Genomic DNA, 5,916 nt, shown 5'->3' on the forward strand with positions numbered 1-5,916 from the left:
TGAGATAAGTAACAAGTATTATGAGCTTCATTTCATAGATGAAGGAACCATTCAGACCTTTACCTAAGATTCCTTTACTTGTTAATTCAACAATTATTTGTTACATTACATTAAGTATTGGAGAAGGCTACCATTCAGGGGTATGGTGGTAAATCTCTAACCATCAACTCTTTGGATAAAAGGGGCAGGGGAAGCAGAATTACTCACTTTCAATTTTAATATACATTATCAACATTTTCCTAAGTCTAAGTAACTAATAATAAATCAAACCCTGATTTGTAGTTTTCTGATTTCTGGAGTATAAATGCTCACAATGAAAATTTAATACTCAGTTATCCCAACCTACAGGAATTGGTTTCAGTACACCTTTTCCACCATCCTTGACTCTTACTTTCCTTTGCCCTATGTGCCTAATCATAGGTCCTAGTAAGGGGACCTAGTTGGTGTGTTGGTTAGAGAACTGACCTTTGAGACAGGAGGACAGTAGTTAGAATCCAATCTCAGACACTTGACATTTACTAGCTGAGTGACCTTGGGCAAGTCACTCAACCCTGATTGCTTCGCATCCAGGACCATCTACAGTCATCCTGATTCATATCTGACCACTGGATCAGATGGCTCAGTAGGAGAAAGTGAGGCTAGTGACTCTGCAAGCCTCCTTCACTCAAATCCAATTTATGTGTTTGTCATGGTATCACTTTCCTGATGTCATGGTCTTCTTCAAGGACAAAGAACAAACAGGCGTCATCATCATCATCATCATCATCATCACCATCATCACCATCATCATGCCTAATCAGCTGCCAAATCTCACTCTCTACATCCACATCTTTTGTACCTTATCCCCTATCTCCCCTCAAATGGCCATCACCTATGTTAAGGCTCTCTTTTCTGGATTACTACAATAACCTCCTAATTGGTCTCCCTCAATGATCTCCCACAGTCTAATCCATTTTCCTTACAACTGCCACATTACCTCCCTGCTGTCATAGACCTTCTCTAGAATGAAGGACAAACAGCAACATACATGAGTAGCTTTGTTTGTTTATTTGTTTCTTCCTTCCTCCCTTTCTCCCTTTCTTCCTTCCTTCCTCCCTTCTTTGGAAGGGACCAGGTTGTGAAAGGCCTTGAAGTAATAGGAAGTTTATTGAGTTTGGGGGGGAATAATGGGATAGATGTGATGTGGTCAGACCTATACTTTAAGAAAATCGTTTTGGCAACTGAATAGAGGTAAAGAAAGACTTGAAGCAGGATGTTCAACTAGAAGGCAATTGCATTAGTCCTGGCATGAGTGATGAGAAGAGAATATAGGACATATCACACCAAGGTATGGACAACAGAACTTGGCTCAAATACAAACTTCTCTATTTGGCACCTGAAGCTTTTCCTGATCTGTCTCCAATGATCCACTCCCATCTAATTAAACATTATTCTACTCTATGCACTTTTGAGCCTAGCCAAGTTGACTTTCTGACTGCTCCATAATATTGCTTCTCCATCATGTGTCTAACTGCTTTTATGCAAGGTATTCTCCATTCCCAGAATTCACTCCCTCCTTATCTCCACCTCATAGAATCTCTAGTTCCCCACCTTCTATACAAGAACTTTTCTGATTTCCCCCAAGCATCCCATTATTTTATATTTATTTTGTGCCTGTATATGTCTGTAAGTGCATATATGTTGTCTCTCTTCATAGAAGAATGCAATTTCCTAGAGGGCAGAGACTATTTAATTTTTTTTTAATCTAGGGGCTTAGCCCACAGTACCTGACCTGTTGTAGGAAACTTTAAATAAATAATTGTTGATTAAAGACCTAGAAGAAGGGCCCTGGTAGACGGGGTGAATCCCCACAGGTGAGTTGTAGGAACATATGGACAAATGTCTCAAAGGATGAGAAAGCATGCATGGGTTGTGATCTGCACAGTTGGAAGGAAATACCCACATTATTTTTGTAGATTTTTTTGAAAGGCCATGGGGTTAAGTGGCCTGCCCAAAGCCACACAGCTAGGTAATTATTAAGTTTCTGAGGCCAGATTTGAACCCAGGTAGAATACCCACATTTACAAGACCACTGAATGATTAAAGTATTGACATGTGCCTGTCTCATCTCCTCCAACAGATTGCAAATTTTTTAAGGAAAGAGACTAGGTTTTATTCATCTCTGTATTTCACTTAGAGCTTTGTCCAGTGTTTGGCATAAAAAATATATACTTAATTAATGAATGAATGAGACTCCTATTTTTGGAATAGGAGTTGTATTGGAAGATGGATGATCTTGAAAGTGAGGGACTTCTGGGTACCAATCCAATAAGGCCACTTCTGTCCAAGAGGGAGAGAAGAGAATGAAGAGACAGAAAGAGAAGTTGGGATGGATATGGAAGGACAAGGAAGGGAGAGGAGAAGGAAAGAGGAACCAGACATTGAAAATAATTGTTTTCTGCTGATTTTTCTCCTGCCTAGTCTCCAAGCATTGTTGCAAAAGAGTGAATCATGTTTATATATCACTGGTTGTATAGGTCCTTGTAGGTAAGGAACAGCTAGGTAGAGCAGTGAATAGAGAGCAATGACCTCTGGAATCAGGAATCTGAATTTGAATGTGACCTCAGACACTAACTGTATGACCCTGGGCAAGTCACTTAACCTCTATTTTCCTCAGATTACTATAAAATAATAGCAATGGATAGTGATGAAATAGGCAGATATTAGCAATTGTGAGAATCAAATAAGCTAAAAATTGTAACATCTCTGGCACATAGTAAATGTTGGCTATTATTAAATGAAATCTGAGGCAAAAAGTTGTTTAGTCTAACACATTAACTATGCAAAAGGAGCTGCCTATGGGGTGATGATGGGACTCTCTAATGACTATCTCTTTCTCTTTATCCAAAGTCAGTGGTGGCCTCAGAGAATACATGAGACTGGTTAGTAAATGACAGTTGGACTGTTTAGCTTCTTTTAAAAGGCATTATGATATAGTGAGAGAGTGCTTGACATGAAATCAGGTGCCCTGAGTTCAAATTCCACATTTGGCTGCTTACTAGCAGGGAGGCCATAAATAAAGACATTTTGCCTCTTCTCTGAGTCTCAGTTACCCTATCTGTAAAATAATGGTAACTTTGCCTACCTTATAGGCTGCTATGAAAAAAGGACCTTGACAATACTAGATAGATGATTATTATTGGATTATTAAATTAAAATCAGATTAGAATTACTGTTACCATTTTGTTTTTTGAGACTTGATGTGTCTATCTCATCACTATCTACTGCCCCACTCACCATATCAGGGCCAGATTTGTACATTAGCACGCTGTAGCTCTGAACTCTCACACCAATTTCAACATTCCTGAAAGCAAGAAAAAGAGTTGCTGACTGTCAAGCATAGTTTATTATTAGCATTATTGTTTAACTAGAAGTCCCTAATGCACAACAAAGATACCAATTCAGAAGCCACTACTGGCACTGCTCTTTTGGACAAATGAAAGTGCCCTCCCTAGGAGAGTAGTGTGCTCTGAGCTATCATCACCAGCCTTTATCTCTCAAGTCTCCATGCATTTTTATCATTCCATCTATATATAAGTCCCTTGTTGGGAAGGTTCTATAGTATACTACAAAGTCTATCATTTTAGAGTCAGCCCGAATGCACGCCTGTCAATGCTGATATCTATCCTTGTCCAAGCAGCATCATTCAAAAAATCATTTGCAGAAATTCCCAAAGTCAGTGCAATTCAATTATACAAGTATTTATTATGTGTTAAGAGTGTGCAAGGCAGAGCTCTTGGGATACAAAGAAGTATGTGCTCTGAAGGAGTTTTATATTTTAATGGGAATATGACACAAGAAGGCAGTAAGTATCAGGCACCTTTAAATTCAATTCAGTATGTTTTAACATTTGCCATTGACAGACACTAATCTAGGTGTTGAAGATACAAAGATAGTCAATTAAATTAAAATAGTCCTCACCTCCCAGTTCCTCAACTAGGAACTTCCTTCTGTTGGAAAGAGAAACAAGGTATACAAAGATAGTAAATGCAATATTCATACAAAAGGAATATAAAATAATTAGGAAGAGTGATAACTGGAGAGATTAAGAAAAGGGTAGAATGCAGAATGTTTTTGTCCTTCATTTTTCAAAGAAGACTATGACATCAAGGAGGTGATGCCACGACAAGCACGTGAATTGGATTTGAGTGAGGGGCTGCTGTGCTAAGTCACCAGCCTCATTTTCTCCTCCAGAGCCTTATGGGTCCAGTGACCAGAAATGAATCAGGATGACTAGAGATGGTCCTGGACACTAGACAATCAGGGTTAAGTGACTTGCCCAAGGTCACACAGCTGGTGTCTGAGGCCAGATTTGAATTCCTGACTCCAAGTCTAGTGTGTGCCACCTGCCCATCAGGCTATAGTCCCAATTAAGGGAGGGGGGATGGGGAGATTTTTGAGACACCTAGGTTAAAGTAAGGCAAAGATTCTTAGAAATTAGGGTAAGGAGGAAGTGTATAGTGGGGAACAGCTTGAGTAAATGTACATCAGCTGGAGATGGAATGCCAGTTTGTCATTTTCACTGTAACATAGTGAATGATGAAGAGGGGTGATAGGAAAAGAGACTAGGAAGGTAGATAGATAAGAGCAGCAGATTATAGAGGGCATTAAATGCCAGGCTGAAGAGTCTATACTTTATTCTAGAGACATTAGGCAGTCACTGAAGATTTTTGAGCAAAGAAATGTAGTCAGAACTGTTTCTCAAAATATTAATGTAGCAGCTGGATGCAAGATGGATTGTGTTTTCTGTTTGTGTTCACATGGATCAATGTGAAGGCAATATATTTATGATAATTTTAACTTCTTGAAAGGATACAACAATAATGTGTTGGAAAGAAAATGGGTTGGTGTAAGGAAAAAAATCAGTTTTTATTCTTTTTTCCTAGCACATTTGCCTGTACCTCAGGTCCACTTGTAAAATGAAAGATTTGGTTTTGATCCATCTATATGGTCCCTCTCTGATTGCCCAAGTCTATTTGCTCCCATTACAATGGATACCATCAACAACAAAAACAACCCCCTCAATGCAGAAATAATTTTGACTACTCTTATCTCCAAACCATTTTGAGGTATTTTTAAGTCATTTACACTTTAGTGTAAATAAATTTTGAACTTTTCCTTGCTAACAGCAACTTTGATAAGAGAGACTTTCCAAGAGGGAAAGGTCACACAACCAGAAGTCTAAATTCCAAAAGCAAACTTAGCCTTCTTCACAATTTTGCTTAGGACTGGCCTAATGTTGAACAGTTGAGTGATTTTTTTTTAAAAAAGCAACACATCTGGTAATAATGTCAAGCAAAAAGTAAATAAAAACCATTTTCTTTACTTAGTTCAAAACAATAGCATTGCACTAATATAACAAGAATTATTTCATAATACTGTAATAAGAAAAATTTAACAAGCATCTCTTAGTAAAGCATGAACTACATAAATGTGGGGCTCACATTCTACCCTTCTATGTATAATTAGATTAGTCTTTCACTCTAGTAGGAATTTTACATTAGTTTACTCTCCCTCAACTCATGGAAAGGAACCAAAACAACCATATATTCGTATCCAAGAATATAAAGGCACAGTAGAAGTCAGAATTCCTGATTCAGATAACAGAGCAAATTTACAAGGGAACAATGTGTCATTTCTTCCTCACAATGAATGAGATCAAGATTTGAGCACCTATAACATTTCTAATTCTGTACCAATTATAGAAGAAGAAAAAAATAAGAGAGACGTATAAGGTTTCTCACTACTTCCTACTCTGAACTCTAGTACTCTAGGCTGGTCTAATTATTGTGTATTACCACAATCAGGGAAAGATAGAAATACTGTAAGAAACCATATTCTGAACCTTTGATAGAACAAAATAGGAGAACTGAGCAT

This window comes from Macrotis lagotis, chromosome 8 (assembly GCF_037893015.1).
Source record: "Macrotis lagotis isolate mMagLag1 chromosome 8, bilby.v1.9.chrom.fasta, whole genome shotgun sequence".
Lineage (NCBI taxonomy): Eukaryota > Metazoa > Chordata > Mammalia > Peramelemorphia > Peramelidae > Macrotis > Macrotis lagotis.